The 19,232-nt window shown below is 40.8% G+C and overlaps 1 protein-coding gene across 1 annotated transcript in view; it reads left to right on the forward strand.

Moving 5' to 3' along the window:
• LOC122867376 (zinc finger MIZ domain-containing protein 1-like) overlaps positions 1–19,232 on the forward strand; it is a 115,311-nt gene that overhangs the window by 23,814 nt on the left and 72,265 nt on the right. Inside the window, exon 2 of the mRNA XM_044178093.1 lies at positions 7,055–7,191. The gene's annotated coding sequence lies outside the window, so the exon portion shown is untranslated. The remainder of the gene's footprint in view (positions 1–7,054; positions 7,192–19,232) is intronic.

The following is a 19,232-nucleotide window of genomic DNA, read 5'->3' on the forward strand; positions in this document are numbered from 1 at the left end:
CCTCCTTATGCCTCTCGACTCGAGCAGCTAATGGAAATAGGACTCATTAAGACACCTTATACTCCGACGCATCCAAGATCATGAGCAATTGCTAATTGATTGTCGTTAGCGCTCTCGCAATGAGACGCTCTGCCTGTTTTCTCATTTGTTATGAACGGCTTTGTTTTCTTCCCCCGTCTCCTTCACTTCATTATTGATGTTGCTGTTTTTCTTCCTCTTTCTTTTCTCACTTTTGCCTCGAGAGTCCTGTGCAACTGAGTCATCTTAACACTCTTTTACCTGGTTAGCTGCAAAAGTCACAATCCTGAGGAATCCCACATGTGTAAAATCTGTAGTATTTCCTAAAAGTAGAAGGTAGCAATGTTTTAAAAATCACTATCCTGGCACCGCTAATGATGGTATGTGCTTGAAACACACAGGCCATAGGCTAGTGTAAAAGGGCGGATGTAGAAAATGTGCTTTTGCCGGCATGGTCATGGTTGAATAGTAGGGAGAGGCAGGTCTCCTGTGATGCTTTGATTATTGGCTCTGGAAATTCCTCCCTCTTTCCTCTAGAACCAGCAGATTGTGTTCATCTCAGCCTTTAATCATTTTTTCCCTCCCAATAGTAATGTGCTCTCCTTCCCCTCCCTGGATTCCTCTGTGTATATGTCCGCTCCCCACCTTTCTTCCCTCTCATTGCTTTTTCTTTTTCCTTATTATGAGAAGGAAGGGAAGAAAAGATAAGGGAGGGAGATGAAGAAAGGGGCTGAAAATGCAAATACAGGTCCGTGGTTCTTTCTTGTGACAGACCAGGCCTCATTACACCTCTCCTTTGCAACTGGCTCAGGAGGATCTCCCCTCTATTTCTCTGTCTTGCTTGTCTCCATTACATTATGAAGTCTTTCACCTCTAGTAAACCCTACTCTGCTCCCAGGCCGGTGAAATGGTGAGAACAGCCAGGTGACCAAAGAGGAATCTCTGCCTGCAGGGCACAAGATTTGCTTTGCAGATGAAGCGGGACAGAGTAGGGGAGGTAGAGGGCATCATTTTTATGTCTGTGGTCAGACGGTGCAGCATTTCTTTGCTTTAGCACTCTGCCAGCAGCCTACACCTCTATCTCTATCTCCCTCGTGGGAGTTGCTACCACCTTCTCGCTCTGATAGGGAAAGACTGGAAACAAAGGAAGAAAAATACAGGCGGCCTCTTGGGCTGCTCTCGCTTTTGAAACAAGATATACTGTAGAGAGAGGAGGAGGAGAAATAATATTGAAGCCATCAATTCATGTAGCCTAAGACTCACATAAGCATCTGCTCACTCTTTTGAAATAGAAAAACATGGGTATTTAAAGTGTAATTCTGGTTTCATACAGCTTGGGTCTTATTTTTGTGGTTTTGGATGTCATTCCTATCAGTAATAATAACGAGTTAGCTAGCTAGCTATGAGAGCTTTTTCCCCCTCTTCAGTAACTCTCCATTGAATGAAATGGCGAGAGCTATTTTGACTGAAGTGCATGAGCCTGTTCCCGATTGGCTAGCATGTTAGCAGTTAGCCCGCCAGCTATCTTACCAAGCCTCTAGCAACGCCTATTACATGAGGACATGGCGATAAACAGCATACCGCTTTCTGGTGTTACCTCTGTAAGATTTAGTGGTATAGATATTCTGGTTAAACTGTTGACTTGTTTACAACCTGTCTGATCGTCTGATGGCTCATTTTGCTGCATTCCCAGATCTTAGCAATCATTTTGGTGAGTACAGTATTATCATAACTGATAGAAATGATTTCCGAAACAACGAAATGAAAACCTAAGTTGTAACAAACCTTTAAATTAACCTTTTAAAATGATCCTCAATTGAAAGAGAAGCCTTTTTGGGATCACTTCATTCAATTGTTCCACTTGTTTAGGTGATGCACAATACAAACAATTGATGCTAGAGGGCAAACACTTTGGGAAGTTATGCGCAGCAGGAAGTAAATTACCTGCATTTGCATGAATAAGACGCATAATTGGCAGTTGCTGTGATGCTGATCTAGTGGCACACAACATGTTTACGACAGCACTGTTTTGCACTAGTGTGTGTGTCTGCCTGTGTGTGTTGTATAGGTTATGTGTATGAGTGTGTGAGGCTCCACATAATTACAGCAGCAGTGGTTAACTAGGCACCGGCATTTGTGTTAATCAGTAGAGAATGAAAACTGGGAAGCTAACTGGGCTGGTGTCTCATGCTCTCTAAATGTATCACGCTAAAAACCATTATCTCTAAACCTGTAATCATCACTACAGCACTCACTGCAGTGATATGCTTGATCGTATGGCTTTGCCCCACAACAACATGTGACCGTGTCTAACCTAATCATTCCATATGGATGCCCTCTGAGACCAGCAGCGTGTGTGTTGGGAAAATGTTCAATCCTTTATCTATTAACCTGGATTTGGGCGTCAGTCAGTACAGTACAGGCATTATAACCTTACCGCTGAAAATAACAAGATTAGGATAATACTTGATAAATGGCTTTATGTTGGTTTGCAATAACCCGACTTCCCCACTAACCCACGTTTACATGATTTGTTTAATAATTGGGTTACTCCTGTCTATGGGAAATGTTGTATTAGTAGTGCCACAAAACATAGAATGATTTTGTTCAATTATTAGTTATTAGTTACAAGTATTTTTGCTGTGGTCCCAAAAATTTATTTGTCTTTCACCACCACCGGTCATGCTATTAAAGCATCAATATGGTGAGTTACAGGTCAAAAGACATTTAGAGGTTAAAAGGTTAAAACCAGGCAGAATTCAGTTGAATAGTGAAAGTTTTTTAGACATCTAGGTTACATATAACTGCTATTTCAACAGTATTCCAATGACAATATTTACATGTGTGGTTATGACCTGCTTTACAGTGAAATTTACAGTCAAACTGTTATATAGAAATAGTAATCAGCAGATTCATGTATAGTGAAATTAATCATTAGTTGCAGCCCTAAGGTCTATACAAAACTTGTAATTTGAAAGATTGATGGCTTATTGATCTTTAACCTTAATCACAGTAAAATAACACAATTAAAGAGTTACATGACAGTTGCAGAATTCTGAGTGTCCCCTTAATTAATTTGTCTATAATCACGTCATTAGTATATATGTAAACACACTGACTGTGAGGCGAGATGATTACCAGCGTGTTTCCACACAATCCTGTTTATCTTCTGAAAATTAAAACCTGCTTCTCTGCTGAAAATCATTACAAACGACTAGATTGTCATTCCTGCATTTGCTGTTCCAGCGTTCCTTCCTTTGACTTCAAGTGTCTTTTGAAAAGCAGAGATGCGAATCTTGGTTGATCTTGCATGTCTTGAGCATATCAACAACAGGAAGCAGCCTAAAGTAGGCGTTGTGATTTCTGTGTGAAGGTAACAGCAAGTGGAAGTGGAGCACTGTTGAGGGAGGTGAATGGGAGGTCAACAGTTTCAGAACTGGTATTTACTGAGAACATATCGATGTGATTAAAACTGTTCCTTTTCACACATTTCTCTGTTTTTGTCTGCTTTGAATCATTGCTACATATCTGTCAAAAGATGTGTGTTTAAAAATGTTTTGAAGTTTTTGAGGAAGTATTACCCTGCCATTATTAATTTCACTCAGCAAACAGCATATTCAACACTACTAATTCAAAGTAGCACTGCATGTTTATGTTTCTGAGCTATTTTATCACCATAACTCATTGTTTCCCTTTTTTCATTGAGGCCAAAAAACCTCTTTAATCCTTTTCCTGTTCCATTTGTTCACATGCGTATTCAAAACCTACTGTATTTACCAGTTAAAATGCAAATGGGAATAATAGCCCCAGAGAGCTGGCTGGGTGCATGGACAGCCTGTGGCTCTCAAGAGCTTTTCCCACAGCGTTGAGAGCAGAGCCAGGTGAGAGCTTCTCCCCAGGTGTCCCTCTCCTGCCATTGTCGAGGCTTAGCGGGTGGTGTCCAGCTCCCGCCACCCGTCTGACTCACCAGCGGGTTTCATAGCCACTTTGCACAGAATGACTGCTCTTCATGCAGCGAGTAAAACCCAGTGCTGACTGGGGAGGAATGAGTCTGTCCAGCTCTGGTGGCTGCAGCGACAGCGGGGAATTTGACTCCATGAGGACCTAATTAAACCTGGGAGGGCCTCTCTGAAGGAATAATAACAATGATAAATGCACCTCTGTGGCTGGCTTAAAAGAGGCAGGGAGAAATGTTTTATTGTGCTGGCCTGTCTTGACACAATTTACTCCCAGCTTCTGTTTTTTGCCGTATCAGGAGGTTTAAAATCTCACCTTGAGAAAGCGTTTTTTTTTTGTTTTTTCTTTTTTAGTAGAAGCCTGGTGTCATCTTTTAAACATTCTGATGACTTGGCTTTGTGCAGCATCAAACCCTCTCTGCATGTGCTTTGAATTGGCTCAGGATGTAGTGACTTCTTGCCAAAAGTACAAATAATGTATGTGTGTTTATCTGTTTGTGTGTGAGTTGCATGCATGCAGTTGTGTGTGTGTGTGTGTGTGTGTGTGTGTGTGTATGATGTGGACTGGATCTGTTTGTCTGTGTCGTTTCATCGATTTACAGAAAATGTATCAGTTGTGGTCATTACTCAGTTGTTGAAGTCATTTATCAAGCAAAATTGCCAAATATTTGCTGGTCCCAGCTTCTCAAATGTTAAGATTTGCTGCTTTATTGTTTATTATCTGTGTAAATTAAATATCTGAACAGTTTGCCGTGTTGGTTAGACAAAACAAGCAATTTGAGCTCTGCGAACTTGTGAGGGGAATTTCCTAAATTTATTTGACATTTTAATCCAAAAAACTATTGACATGTTGACATTCACTTGAGAAAAACACCCCAGATCCCAATTTCAATTTTTGGAAGTTTCAGGAGTCTTTTTTCAAATCATCTTATAATAGAGAAATGTTTTATAGTTTTTAAAACTCTTTATTTGTGGTTTACTATGAGAAGATATGCAGTCTTGATACTCAGTCTATTTTCCTCTGTCAGGTGGTAATTCAGAGGAAAAACTCCTTTAATTAGATAACAGGCTTCTGTATTTCAGATTTGCACTTTGCTAGCAGTTTGTCAATTACTGCTTGTGGTTTCATACTGCCAGTCAGTCTTTGTCTGGGTGCTCGAGCCTCCTCCTCACCGCGCTGCAGAGCCGTGTTATTGTACTTAAACAAATCAATTCTGTTGCAGTTGAGCTTTTTTTCCTCCATCCCCCGTCATTATGAACTGTTTGCAGTGCAGAGCACATTGATTTTTCACAGCCCTGGAAAAGCTGTTGATGAATAGCACAGAGGTATCTGGGGAGAATCTGGCTTTAAAAAGGAGGCACCCAGCGTCAACCCCTCCTCCTCCTCCTCTCTCCCGACCCATTGAGCCCCCAGCGCTCCTCCACTTTCTCTTTTCAGAGAGCGGCACTTCCAGCAGGGGAGAAATGCTGCTTGAAAAATCTTCCAATGATTATAAAAAAAAAGGATTTTAAAAAAAGTGTGAGGCACAAGGGGCTGCCTTCTCCCGCTGAATGTGAAAATAGACCTTGTGGTTAGACAGTTTTTATATTTAGAGCATTTGCCTTGTCCTGTTAACCAAAGCGTGAGCTCAGGAGAAGTCAGAGGAGATCTGGTTGGGAATAGAAATGGCTAGCATGCTGTGTGTCACTAAGCAGACGCCTGATGAAAATGATACACGAACAGGATACAGCTATAGACTTTAAGGAAGAGGGGATAAAGGGGGGGGAGGGGGGAGAAAAATGGCATTTGTCACATACTTATACACCCCACACGTATATTCACAAAGCTAGAGCAAACACCCTCACAACATTTTTATTCTTTCTTTTCTTCTACCAACCCAATCAGCTTAACTTTGTCTCTTTGACTTTGACTCCATGAGCACAGGAGAGGGTTTAAGGAAAAAAATTTGTGCAGGCCAGGAACAAAGAAAATGGCCAATAATTTGTTTATACTCTTTCGCCTGCTGAGAGCCCTGCTATCTCAATAGCTGACTATCTTTAAGTACTACCTTAACCTCGACCGTTCATTCAAAGAGGGGTCTAGAACTTTAATTTAGCTGACATTGTAGTCACCCTCTCATGAAGACCTGAATAATATCTTTCAACATCCAAATCTGACTTTTTTCTTTACATTTAAGGTCTTGTGGAACTACAAAATAAACTTAAAATACTCAGATGGTCTCAGTTTCCACACATTCATAGTCACTCATTTGAGTGTTGAAATTATTGCAAATGTAAATAATCAAAGCGTTTTTTTCTCTCTCAGATGCCAGCAGAGGCACGTGTGATTTATGGAAAGATAACACATGCTAGAATCCAGCCTCTGCTTATTATGCTAGTAATTACAACTACTCACAATGATTAATTTACTAAGGAAAATTAAGTCTCTGTACTTACTTGCTTGGGCGAACATAGATAAGACACGATTATTAACTGTGTGAGATAAATCAAATTTTCAGATTTAAAATTTGGATACATTTTAGTGCTCTTTTATATTCTGGGTTATTGTATTAAGTCTTTAACTGGCTTATATGTAATGGTTTCTCACACACTGGTTATCACCTTTTGAACTTCACCAATAACTAATGTGGTCGTTTTCAAGGATCTGAATGTCACTGGGCATTTGTACAAGCCCTGCCAGCCCAGGCTAAGTGCAAAGATATAGCGAAGGCCTCTCTTAATAGGCTTATCTGTCAATCGGGAGTGAATTGTGAATGTGCCATGGCAGAGAACATACTCTGTGGTGGATGTTTATGATACCATACGGATCATACGAAGTATCGGTTGCTCTTTTGATTTGTCCTTCATGGGCACGAGAGCGTGAAGGAGCTTATCCGTGCAGGGAAGAAGTGTATCATGTTAAGCAAGGCCCAGATGGAAGCCACTCAGAGCCCAAAGGAATCTGTGAGAAGCAAAATCATTGAGTGGGCTTTATTTTCGGGAAAAAGGAAAATGCAAATGTGATAATTCGGTGTTTGGAGATTGGTGGATAATGCAGCGGTGATTGATGTATTTTCTTTTTCTCCTCTGATTTCTCTCAGGGGCAGAAGACGTGAGGCGCTGAAGTGTTTCTCCTCCTGGTGTGTGAATGGGTGGGGGGGTCCTTCGTGGTGAAGAATCAAGGATTGAAATCAACGGGTCCTTCGTGGTGAAGAATCAAGGATTGAAGTCAACACAGGTGAGTTTTTTGTCTTATACATATATGGTGGGATCTACAGAGCCCAGCAGGTGTCAGGGGTACATTTTGTTTTAAGTTTTGTGCACAAATAGAAATTTATGCTCTCAAATTACTGTTACTGTAGCAGTAGAAACTTAAGGTACAGGTTGTTGTGGCTACTCAGTTACTGAGGGGCACCCAGAATGTATAGCGGCAGGTCAGCAGCTGTGTTTTGGTGTAGCAGTGCCTACAGTGAATTCATTGCCTTATGCTAATGTTATTACCTTTCACATCAGGTTCAACTTTGGTGAACTTTGACATGTTGACCATTTAAGCGAATGAAGCTGGAGAATCCAAAATGGAAGAAGCGTCCAAGCATCGTAAATTATTAGCTGTGTTGCACCATCCACTTTTATTTAACCCTCCTCTGTTGACGTATAAACTGCGCCACAAAAGAAGAATGTTTGCAGACAGTTGAGTCGATGATACAAATACATCTTTTTAAAAAACTGTGCTGTATTGTTTCATTAACGGCCAAGCTAATGAGCTTGCTTACTGACGAGCTAGCTAGCCCAGAGCGCATCAATAACTCTTTTTTTGATGTAGAACAAAATGTCCTGAGAGAAAATAAAACGAAGCGTGGAGAGCTATTGTGGCTGACTAGTGCTACCATGTCCCCAGCTTGAGGAGCCAGATTCAGAGCCTGTTTCATGAGAAAGCGTGGGAGACAATCTTGTTTAATTTTATGTTCTGTAAATGTAAGAGCAGGAATTACTACTTTGTGTGCAAGAATTTAATAATTTGAGAGCATAAATTAGCTATCAGTGTGCACCAATTTTTTTTATCCCTGAGACTCAGAATTAAGGACCTTCTTAATTACCTGAGCGGTCGCCTTGCCTGAAATATTTCTAAGCTGTTATGTCGCAACTGGAATTCAACAAAGCTTATTACTGGAAACAGATCTGCCTCCCCTGTCTCTACAGAGATTTAAAGACTACAACTGCAGTGGTGGACTCGCTCTGTCCTGCACTGCTCGAGTGTCTTTGGTAAACATTTGATGGCAGCAGTTTGTGTGTGGCCAGCGTCGGCTCACCTCGCAGAGCATGTTGATTTCATTAGTAGCTCCTGGGGGGCTCTGAGAAACAAAGTGCTGAGATGTTGCGTCTGTTTATGTTTTTTTGCCAACATCCAAGTCCATATGTAGTCAAATGTGTACACACACACACACACACACACACAGAAGGTCATGACTATCCTCTTCACCAGCAAGCCTCCAGTTCATCCTTATGCAATATGTAGCTCAGTGTACGTTCCACTAAAAGGGAGAATTATGTCGTGGAAAGGGAGTGTAATTGGTTCGTCCACTGTATTGTACAATACAGCTATGGCTTCATGGATTAAGAATTGGGACATCCAGCACACACACACACACTGAATAGATAAAAGTGGTTAATCTTGATTAAAGCAGTGTGAATGCTGAGAAATACGGTGCCCTGACAAACATCTGCCCGCCACACAGCTAGATGGGATAAACCAAAGTGATTATTGTGGAAATGTCAGGCGTGGTAGACAGTGAGAGCAAGTGAAATGAGGGGGAATATGACATGAACAGGGGCATGACATGAGTGCTACACAGTCAGCTCGCACTCTCTCACTCTGTGACAGATTTTTCCCTCTTACTGTCGATGTCAGGTTGCCTTTGTGGAGGGAAAATCTAGCTGAGTTTGATGGAAAGGCTGCAGTCAAAAGAAGTAGTAACAGTCTCAAGTGTAATCTCTGAGGTTGATAGCCAAATACTGTCTCCAGAAATGAAAGGTTGTGCAGGGTTGTAACTAATGATTATTTTTCTTTCTTGATTAATCTCTCAGTTTATTTTTCAACTATTTGTTTAGTCTATAAGTTGTCAGAAAATAAGGTGACATCTTCAGATCGCTTGTGTTGTCCGACCAACAGTCCGAAGCTAAAAGATATTCAGTTTACAATGATATAAAACAGAAAGAAACAGCAAATGTTCACATTTTGAGAAGCTGGAACCAATGAAAGCCTGGCAATATTTGCTAAATAAATGACTTAATTGATTATTAAAATTGTTAAAAGGCAAGTTAATTTCTGTTGATCGACTAATTGATTAACTAGTTCTTTCACACTAAGCAGTTTTGGTGCCCAGTTTAATTTCAGTTGGTTGATGTCTGAAAGTTGCCAGGTTGGTCTTTGTCTTTGTTGCGTCAGTGTAAGCCCTAATGAATAATTGCTTTCCTCTGTGAAATGTGAGGGGTGCAGACATTCTGTTAACCTTGCTAAAGGAAAAAGGGGGAGGGGGGGAAAAATCCCCTTCCTGTCAGTGGTCTCTCTTTCTCTCTGTTCTTGTGAGATCTGGAACTGATAAGTCTCTAAGGCCTCTGGTAACTGAACAGGAAGGATAGAGGGCCTGGCCTCGGAGCCCCTGCCTCTGCACACATGTCCGCCTCCCCTGCACGGGCATACAAAGAGAGCAGAGCCTGCCACTTAACTTCAAGTTCCAAAACATTGAAGCCTATTAAATGGATTATTATCACTTGTTCTGAAGAGATTTCTGTTGAATATAATAACAGAGAGGCATTTTGATAAAAATAGACCTCAGCCAAATTAATGCTTTGCAACAGCTTCACACCCAGGCACAATCACAACTCCCTTGTTCGACTGACCAGTGTTGAGTTAAGTGGAAGTACTTTATTAAACAAGCACACAGCAGAGCAGTGAGAGTTTAACATTCAACCCGAACACTCAGAGGTCTGAATGACAAGCTGTTAAACTGATAACCGTGCTGGGACTGTTGTAGTGTCTATACATAGACATTAGATTTATATAGAAATGCATGAACTCACTTAATTGGATAATAATCACACAACTTGTGTAAATGTGGCTACAACAAAAAGTAAATACAAAGCACTTGATCACAATAAAAACCCTGTCGAATGAAGAACTCACATTGTTAATGTCTTAACAGTGAACACTTATCTAAGGATTTTGCCCTTGAAGCTTTTGTGTCACCATGACAGCGATGGTGCAGACTATTAACTCAAAGGTTCAGCATTGACGTGTAGCAGATGGAAAGATGATTTTCCTCTACACTACTGGGTGAGTAACTGGGCATGAAAAGATAGCACTCAAGCCAGGTTGCCTTCTCGCAATGTCTTTGAGATCCATCTATTATCTTATCTAGCTGGGTTTTCTTCCATACTTAACACTCATGTGGAATTTCCATCTGATCAGACCTAGTTTTTTTTCACAATACTTTTAGTTGAAAAGCAACTTTGGGAATCTAGAGCATATCTTTTTCAGGCTGAGACAGTGGCGGAGATGTTCCGGGGTGGTATCCTTCCTATGAAAATGTGTGAGATAACGTTCCAGGGTGACAGCTGAATTATTAGCCCATTAGTCACTGGAGAGACAAAGAGGTGGATGAACATGGCATCCGTCAAGAAAGCGCCTCTTTTTTTGCAGATAGCCTCCCTTAACTGCTGCCCAGGAATCTTGTAAGTCTCTCCCACTGATGTAGGAGCTGGAGGGCCAGGGTTAGGGAGCAGAGCTGGAGCTATCCCAGTGCTCTGCTGCTGCTGATGACCTGGCTGTCTGTCCTAGGAACAGAGCAGCAAAACACAAAGGCAGAACTCAGTGTACTGGACTAAAAATAGACGTGGCGTCAACCCTACTTTCCCATAGACACATACAAACGTAGACTCATGTGCTCATGCTTGTACGTGCACCCCAAACCAGTGTGGGCGCACTTCTTCAGAGGCTATCGCAACCGCTGGTGATAGTCAGTGACATGCCAGAACATGTTTGATTGACATGGTGACTGTGGTAGTACAAAGCATCTGTGTATTCAGGATAGATGTTCTCTGCAGCTTGCTCTGATGGTCTGAGTTGACGTACAGCAGGAAGAAGCCATTAAGCAACACTTGGCTCTGAGATGAACTTCCCCACTGCTCTGTGACCCTGTTGAATCTCAGAGCCTCCTTTACATCTCATGTGTCTTTGTATAAGCTACCTGCCTGGCTCTACTCAAAGACACAGCAAAGAAAACAAAGAGTATTGAACAAATGGAGCTTGCTTTCTTTGATGCAAAATTAAACCTGATATCCCTTTGACATGCCTTCCACCGATAACTTGTCAATTTCCTGCTCATGATGAATAGCCTGAATAAGATAGCTTCACAAGCCAACAAATTAATTAATGGCATAGCATAATATGTTTTAAGAACACTTGGCATTGAGATGCTGTTGGCTTGTGAATGGTCTACCTCGATGCTGCTTCTTAAAATATGAGCACATTAACAAGCCTTTCTTCTGCCTAATGCTGCCATATTATTGCATTTCTCTTTGTCAGTGAAAGCAGTTACTGTGGTCTCATTAGGTTGGTACATTATTGTTGTAGAATATAACCCAACAAGCTTGACTTGAATCCACATAGCTTCTGCTAAATGTTCTATTTGTAATATGCCTGTTTTAGAGCTAATGAAATGATGATAGTGGCAGCGCTGCAGGGCCTTGAATTAGCCCATCAGCTGATCTGACTGCCATTCAAGTGGCCCAGTTTGAAGACGTATTTACAGCAGGAGGACAAATATAAGCCCAGATCCTAGTTGCTGTAGTTGAAGTTCATCAAGTTTTTGTACTACCGTTTTATGCTACTCTATACTTCTTTCCCACTATACATTTCAGAGGGAGATTCTCTGCTGCATTTATTTGATAAGTATAGTTTCTTGTTACTTTTCAGATTGCAGCATTTTTACAGAACTATTCATCATTATATAAAGTAGTTAAAGTGGCTATAATCAATATTTTTACAATAACAATGTATCAAATGACAATGTGAAAGGGGTCGTTTGTAGTGATGAACCCACAAAGCTTTACAGAGCAAGCTACAAATACTTACCAACTTGACTAGAAACTTGATTTTTGCATTTCAAACATCCATCCATCCATTTTCTACCGCTTGGTCCCGTTAGGGGTCGCGGGTGACTGGAGCCTATCCCAGTGACTTTGGGCCTTAGGCAGGGTACACCCTGGACAGTGGCCAACTCGTCGCAGGGCTAACACAGACACAGACAAGGACAGACAACCATTCACTCTCACATTCATTCAATACGGGCAATTTAGAGTTATCAATTAACCTACACATGCACGTCTTTGGACGGTGGGAGGAAGCCGGAGAACCCGGAGAGAACCCACGGTAACACGGGGAGGACATGCAGACTCCACCCAGAGAGATCGTGTGATGTTGGTCTGGTCCGGGAATTGATCCCACGAACCCACGATCTCCTTATTGGGAGGCAGGAGCTTTAGCCGCTCTGCCACCGTGCACCCCGCATTTCAAACATTTACTTATAATTGATTACTTTTACTTAAGTAAAAAGATCTGAAACTGATCAACAGATATTTAGACATGGGAAATCTGGGGATATTTTTGTATTTACAGATAGGTTTTTGGTTTACAGCACTTTGTCACCTTAAAAAACTGTGAAATTAAGAATTAGTTTCTTTGGTTCTTTCAATGGCTTTGACATAAAATATGGTGGATATTACCAATTCATCTCTTCATGTTCTGTTGCATGATTGAGTGTTATACAATGAAGTCAGATCTTTTTGCTCAGGAATTTGTGGTAGCCAGGCTGATAGTCATCAATGTCAGACTTGTTTGGTAATTTTTTGGGATCAAAGGCAATGATGAGGATGATGATACTGATGCTAATCCCACTGAAGGGGATGATTGAGTCATCAAGGCAAAACAGCTGTTTTATGTGCTGCCTTCCCCACTAATGGCTGATGATGATGGTAGTAGAGTGTAAATGAGTGCAATTGATAGTGGAGTTCGAGCTTCCTCTGGGAAGAGGGAGAAAGGCTGAATCTGAGCAGAGGGAAGCAGGCAGCAGGGTGGCCATGAAACATTCATGCACCTGGGGACTCTTTGCATAAGGAGAGCAAGCTGAGCCAGTAATGAAGTAAAGAGCTGAGGACTTTTAATGGCTCTGTTTGTCCTTTTATGAGATTAGCTTTAGTCTGGCTTCTTATATGAATTGCATTAAAAGCCTAATTGCATACAGTGATTTAGTGATGACTTGTACTCACAAAAAAGGTACTGCCTGTTGCAGTGCCTTGTAGAGAATATTACTTACATTTGGAATAATCTAATTGTGGTTAGCCTCAAGATAATTGGTACCACAGGTGTGCGGCTGGTTATAGCTCAAAGCTGGACAGCAGAAGTTATGAGTTATTCTCAGCCCCTCTGCCTCAGACTGTTGACATGACAACAGAGCACCAAATGTGGACATCCCCAGTTGTGCCGATGGAACAGTTGTCCCTCCTAAACTCATCCTGCTCAGTGGCTGCAAGCTCGCATGGGGACAGAAAAGGCAAGAGAAGAACAGAGGAATGGCAAGATGAAGAGCAGAAGACGGGAGAAGTAATATTTAGACAGCTGCACGTGTAGTGCTGTGTATCGCTGTCAGTGGAAGGGGGGTAGAAGTGGAGGGATATTTTGGTGTCCTCAGCTAGGCCTCTGATAAACTCCCGCTGCAGTATTGATGTTACTGCACCCTCCTGACAGCAGATTGTAAATCACAAGTCGCAGACATCTATATATTTATAAACACCTGCTACCTCTGTTCCCGTATCATAGCAGTATATTATCTGTATGAACTGAGTAAACTGAGAAGACTTGTTCAAACATGTTTTAAAGTTATCCATTAGAGAACTCACTGAGAGCTCACTGTCGACATCACTGTCCTCAGCCCTGACTGGTGAGACGCGGTACAGTAACGGTGGTTGTGTGAGACAGCTGGTCACATGTCTGCGGTCCTGTGCTAGACTGGCCCTGTGCCTTGAGGTGGTGGATGGCAGCTGACTGCTCTGATTCACTGGGAACTCGACTTGTGTGTTGTGTGTCTCACAATGGACTGACTCATAGAGAGTCGACGGCGAGCTTGTTCAGTGTCCATCTCTCAGCCAATTTACTGGAACATTCTGTTTGACTCCTTTGTTGCCTCTGTGTTTTGATGGAGACAGTGGTCTTTTCTTATGACTGTGTATTTTTCTTGCATTGTTCCCTTTTTCATTCCAATGGGAATGGTCAGTTTCCCTCACCTCCTTGCACTGTGCTTCTTGCTACTGCTAACTCTCACACTGTCATCCTGGGGAGGATTTCTTCTTTTCACCTGACATGGAGGAGCTTCTCTGGAAGTGTGAAATGTGCACCCACATTACTCCCCACCCTCCCAGCAAACACTGCCGGTTGCCCAAAAGGCCACTTTTAGAGCAATGAAAATCGAACCAGTGCAGTGTGAATAATATGTCCACACATTTGAAAGCTTATCAGATAAGAAAACAGTGGACAGTGTTAATACTGTATAGCAATGATTCACAAAGTGGGTACAGGGGCACCCTAGGGTCCCTTAAGGGTAGGCCAAGAGTGCTGCAAGATTTGTTCATTTACATATTTTAATGTGTGTGTAGAAAAAATGAGGCAACAATTACTTTAACTACACTTTATGTCACATTTTTAGATGCGTCAAAACATAAATATCAAAATCACCATATTAAAAACCCCTATAAATATTCAGTTATGCCACAGCTAATGGCTTGACAGCTCACAATTGCTGGTTGTCACAGTAACGCAACACACTTTTTGGCTCCTGAGTTTTCTATCTGTATAGTACTTTGAGGCATGATTTTAAAGCCCGCACCAGCCATCCTTTTCTCCTCTTGTCTTGACGATTGTAAAGTAAACTGTAAAATGTAGCCGTTCATGTTATAGTGTAATCTACCAGGGATTTGCGTAGTGTACGTATTTGATTGGCCACTGCAGTGTGTTACCAGATTACAGTGCATTGCAGAAAAGTTGATCCAGATTCTTTTTTTTTTTTTATTCATTTATTATTTTTTTGTGTCTGTGCCACCGCAGTGGTCTCATTGAAATGAATGAGGAGGCTTTGTTTGTTGTTTTTGTTTTTTTACCCTGTATCTGTTTGAATGCAGCCTTGGATGGAGAAAATGTAAAATTGCACAATTGAATAAGGATAATGATAAAATTGTATGCTCTTTCAGTGTTTTTTGTGCTTCCCTTCTTCCCTTTGAAAGTTTTCTATTTAGCCATGTGTCCACCACTGAGTAACCAGTTATCTTTGTGCTCTTCAATAAACCGTTTTGCCTGGCGACAGCATTCAGAAACACAACATTACATCTCTACCTGCGGTCACTCTCACTCCCCTATCACATAATAACATGTGCAACATCCATGTAGCAGCCACTAATTGCTGCTGGGTATTAGAGCAAGGTCTCTTAAGACACTGACCTTGCTTTAGCCAATCACAGAAGAGCGTGTTACTGGGTTGAACCCTGATCAGAAGAGTCCCCACAGCACGAGGAGTAGGAGGAATTAATTATTCAGACTGGCTGCTCGCACATTTTGCTGGACACCACATTTAATGACATCTATAATGGCATCTTTGTAAGAGATTAATGGTGATGTGAGACTATCAAAGCAGAAAATGCACCAGCCAGATAGGTCTCTGTGTGCCAGGTACAAACACAAAGGGAACGATGGGTGTGAGCATTTTATGGTGGCATCCAGATTTTGTGTTCTCAGATTCACCACCTAGGATCTTACACATCTTTATCCCTACCTTGTCTCTCATTCTGTGCAACCTGGAACATTTTGTTTTAAACTGACATGAACCTATGGTAATGAGATTTGCTTAAATATTTATTATATGAGGAAATGAAGAGGTAAGAGATTAGAGTCTTTCCTCACAATATTTACATCTCTACCACCACTGTTGAGCTTCTACAGCTCAAGGAAAAGGCTGAGTTCTATAATGATCAGTAGTGAGATTTCCGCTGACCTTTTACAACACAGGACTACACTTCGATGGATTGAAAATGTTTTTGTGTTAGTTAGGAAAAGGGGAAACAGTGCATTTTTTAACCTTGGTGTCCTCTTGATCATGGATGACAACTTTAATAGTCATTCAGCTGACAGGAAGTTTTTGTTGTATCATTTAAATTAGTTATTTGTCTAATGATCAAATACAGCAAAGAAACTCTTCTCTTATTAAAGAGAAGACAGAGATTCTGTCAGACTTGTTGCAATGCTTATTCAGGCACGCTACTTTTCTTAATCAGTGGAAAAGATTAGTTGAAGGCCAAAGTTGGAAACTTGAGTCAGTTTTAATGGTCTGGACATGCTGATAGTATTACTGAATTTGTAACTTCAAGATGAAAAAGCTGGTGTCAAATATGCAGATACAATTTCAGCTCAAAGTCTAGTCTTCAAATCTTCAAAAGTCAAACTCAAGCTTCACAGTATATAAATAGATACATTGATGTATTGATATATAAGAGACATGTAGCAAGAAAGTAGAAAAACTGTCAAGCACTGCAGCTCTCACAGCTTTCGTGTGTATTTGCTGCAAATAGTGCTTAGCAACAGCAAGGTTACTGACTCTGGTTGCATCTGCATTATGCTAATGTGATGAGAGCAGAAAGCCAATGGAGGCCAGTTGCACTGGATCGCTACTGGGACACAAATGCAAGAGTCATCATGCAAATCAGCAGGATGGCTGATCACTCAAAAACAAGAGTTTAATAAGAGATAAGCAGCCAAACCGGACCGCACCTCCAGTGGCAGGCCAGATTCAAATGGTCTGAGTTATGCTATGATATTTCTCTCTAACCAAATGTTCTTATCGCGACCCCCGAGCAAACATGCAAACAATCTGGCCTGTGTGTTTCCAGTCACATGGGCCTGAAGTGCTGGAAAGTCAGCGTGTCTGTCCTGGTATTTCCTGAGGCTTTGTAAACATACATACACGCTCTCTCCCTCTCTCTCTTTCTTTCTCTCTCTGTCTCTCTCACTCACACACACACACACACACACACACACACACACACAGGAGGTTATATTTAAACAAACAGTCAATAATAAAAATATAATGATCATCTTTATTTATATAGCAAGGCAAGTGTTTTACAGGGCCAAAGCAAAGTAAAACCTGTTACTATGAAACATAAAATGAGATGAAAAAACAAGACATGATAATACAGCTACTGTTAGTCTGTAACTCTTTGTTATTGCCTATTGCCAAGAGAATTTTAATCTCATGTAAGCTTTTCTAATTAAGTAAGGCTTACATAAAAACGTAAACATTATGTAATGTAATGTAGGAAGTAATAAGTTGAAGTTTATAAGGTCAAACCTGCAGTTATCCTCGTCAGAAATGCCCTGCAGTCTTAAAAAACAAACATTCATAAATCATTAGCTACATTTTTGAGTTTGCCTATATGCAAACAAAATAAGACTCATTAAATCATTTATTAAATATGTTGCTGTTGTAAGTGTGTGAATCTGCTTTCAACTTGTGGTTACTCCTGACTCAGACTAGAAAAGAAAAACGGAAGGAAGTGTGACTTTATTTTGTACTTTTTTTATCATCTCATACTCATCAAGAAATATATTTACAATAAATAAACTAAAGGCGGATTTAAGCTCCAAACTGTAAACCCAGTAGAGAAAGCTTTAACTACAACCATAGAGTGCAGTTTAATCTGCTTCCTATGAATTTAGCTCACTAAAAAGCATATTCTTAGCAATTACACCACCATCACTAAAGCTATTAATGGATGTTGTTTGTGTGTGAGTATGATTATTGCGCTGGACTTTTCCAGAGAATGGCCATGCATTAAATCATTATTTGATTTAACTAGTTGAAATGTGTATGTGTGTGTGCGGGCTGGTTCATCTAATTGATTTGGAGTGTTAAAGTGCAGGGTTCAATGAATGCAATGAATGCTCTAATCAAAACCTTGGAGGCTGCTGCTAAATAGTAAAGAACAGAAAGTGGTTTCTTCTACATGCTTTAGCTTTGTGTCATAGTCTGCAGAAGGAGTTAATACACAAACTGTAAATGCAAATGTTTGGATCTAAAGTTGTTTAAGTTGGACTCAAATTAAATAAACTGACAGCACAAGCTGTAAGGCAACATTTCAACCTCTAGATGTGTTAAGTGCTGTCAGTATCTGTTGCCACTAATCTCCTTTTTTTTTTACCCATTTAGTTGCGATCTAACACAATTTCATGGTGTTGATACAGAATCTAAAAATTCAATAGCTCGTCGTGTATGCTGGGATTATAATATGGAGTCTCTGTGGGGGATGTAGGTCAACTGAAAGGCTCTATTTCCTCAAATATTGTAATCCCCATTTGTTCTGCTTTTTCACCAGAACCACAGCTTTGAGGTCTTTGTCAGACTACAATGCCCTGGGCAGGACAGTGGCTCTTAATGCTGTTGTCTTGTTTCCAGATGATTTCTCTACTTGTGTGCCAGTTTGCTTTTTGTCATATAAGTTTTAAATTGCTTGCTTTACCTTAGCTTCCCATTTTTCTAACAATATGAACCAAATACTGGAAAACACAGCCTCAGTATCTCTTGTTTCCTTCACTTTCAGCTTGAACTTTTACTCCTTGAGTTGTCCACTCTGCTCCGCTGCAGGTCAAGAACCAAAGCAGGTCATGTTTATGGTTGAACTGGGGAACGGGGTCAGCAGGATATACCCATTTAACCTCACTGGAGACCTGCACAGAACAGAGAAAGGAAGTCATTCATTTAGTCTCGAGTGATAAAGCGCGGTTTAATAGTTAACTCTGTCTGCCTTTTCTTTGATAAAAAACTGATTTCTCCATCACTTTCCCAAACGGTTCCACTAATTCAATGTATTAACGGCCGCATTCAGCCAAACTAATTTCGTGCCTGTTTCTCCGGGCTGAAGGAATAGTTTTGTGAAACCATGCATGAACATAAAAAATTGATTTGTTTATATATCATTTCAGTATAATGGGTTTTTTTCCCTGATTCAGTGACAAAACCTGATATATCTTGCAGGAGAAAAAAGGGAAGGATTACTCTACTCGCTGGCATGTTCACGTTCTGCTTCTGTGTTTTCTAAACCAGATAACATGTATGGTACAAGACAAGGCTGTTCATTGTGGAAAGAACTTTTTCAACAAAAGTCATTATGCTGGATCAA

The sequence above is a fragment of the Siniperca chuatsi genome, linkage group LG20 (assembly GCF_020085105.1).
Source record: "Siniperca chuatsi isolate FFG_IHB_CAS linkage group LG20, ASM2008510v1, whole genome shotgun sequence".
Lineage (NCBI taxonomy): Eukaryota > Metazoa > Chordata > Actinopteri > Centrarchiformes > Sinipercidae > Siniperca > Siniperca chuatsi.